Here is a 1959-nt window from a genome sequence, read left to right on the forward strand (position 1 = left end):
CACATAGACATAGACACTAGACACATAGACATAGACACTAGACACATAGACAAAGACACTAGACACATAGACATAGTACACTAGACACATAGACAAAGACACAAGACACATAGACATAGTACACTAGACACATAGACATAGACACTAGAACTCAAAACTCCTGTACCATCAGTCATCTTCCTCAGTTTCCCAGATAACGAAGACAACCAACAAGATAACATGATTTTTTTTAAGTCTCCAGAATACTCTTGAACAAAATTAGACATCTGGGTGCTACAAAATGAGATGAGCAATGGATAAATAAAATCTGACTCTGGGAAGGGGCATTCGCTCTTCTTGATGGTGACAACTCCAAGTAGCTGTGCTGTCTCTGTCTGTACTGAAGGGTGAAGCTGGATGAAGGTGTTGAGCTACAAAGACTCTAAAAAGTAACCACTGAATCGTGCTGAAGGGCATTTTACAAGACCTTTAAACGCCATTACGTGTGTGTGTGTGTGTATGTGTGTGTGTGTGTGTGTGTGTGTATGCGCGCATGCACACAATGGCACCTGGGTGGAGATCAGAGGATACCCTGCAGGAGTAGGTTCTCTCCTTCTGCTATGTGGGATCCAGGCACCAACCTCAGGTCGTCAGGCCTGGAAGCAAGTGCTTTTACTCACCGAGCCATCAGCCCTTTAAAGGCTTTACTGAAACTACCTGGAAGATGAGCGAGAGGAAGGGCCGTGTAAGAGAAGGGACAGAAATTAGCCAAAATGTTACCAAAATTATAGAAAACATCAAAAAAAATCAAAATGAGAACAAATAATATTCTGAAAAAGAATAAGAAGAAGGCATTTTAGCTCTATCTGCTTAAATTGTACTATAGAGTTTTACAAAATAAATAAATAAATCGGTACATGAATACAGAATTATCAGAAAAAGGAAAGAATCCAGAAATAGACATGCTTACATATCAGAATTTACTAAATGCTTCAGGAGGGCATGTCTAATAAGAAGAGAGGGAAATGGATCGCTCAAAAAATGGGCAACCACTAGCCTTGTACTGGGGATTAGAAAGCTGTGCCCAATAAAGTGCTTTTGCTCTCTGTGGAGAGGAGCCTAAAGTGGGTTGATGGCATAACAACGTGTGTGAAGAAGGCATGTCAGTAGGAAAGTCCTAGTCTGTTCTGTGTTGCTATAACAATTGCCAGATGATGGGCAACATGTAAAGAAAAAGAGATTTACTTGGCTTTTACTTCTAGTGGCCATCAAGCTCAGATAGCATGGCAAGGGACCAACTGACTGCATTGCAACACAGCAGAGGGCGTCCTGTGGAGGAGCACAGCTGAGATCAGAAAGCAGGGGCAATAGGACACACTGCAAGGGAGGACACGAGACAGCGGGATCACCTCCTCCCTTTTATAACCGGCTCTGGCAAGAACTAATCCACTCTTGAGAAATCTACCTATTTCTAGAGACCAGCTCAGCCTCAGTCCTTGCAGAGAGCAGTTGTCCCCAGACACTTTCCATCGGGTTTAACCTCTGTAAGGTCCTGACACATTCAATACATTAAGTGGGGAACAAGCTTCAGTGTGAGTTTGGCACTGTTAGCCTGGCTCCACCCACCCTAGGCACTGCAGTGTTGGTGATTCGGAGAATTTCTACTTTAATTCATGACTTTGGGACAAGGGGGAAAGTATTGAATGGGAGTAGGGTTTGTTTTCTTCAGTGATGTAGCCACCGCTAAGTTGCTTGTGATCTAGTAAATATAGGGCCTCTGTAGACAGATGCCACAAGAGTACATGAAAGGTTCTCAAGAATTTATTTAGGGATAAAATAGTGATAAACACTCACTGATACAGAACAGTTTAAATGCTGCTGATCCAGCTGTTTCTGTCCAGTCATTCTGTCCAGGTGAAGAGCAAGCCACTTGCTCCACTCCAACCATCCAAGACCGTGGGAGCAAGAGCGTGAGACCCT

The sequence above is a fragment of the Microtus ochrogaster genome, chromosome 8 (assembly GCF_000317375.1).
Source record: "Microtus ochrogaster isolate Prairie Vole_2 chromosome 8, MicOch1.0, whole genome shotgun sequence".
NCBI classification, from domain to species: Eukaryota; Metazoa; Chordata; class Mammalia; order Rodentia; family Cricetidae; genus Microtus; species Microtus ochrogaster.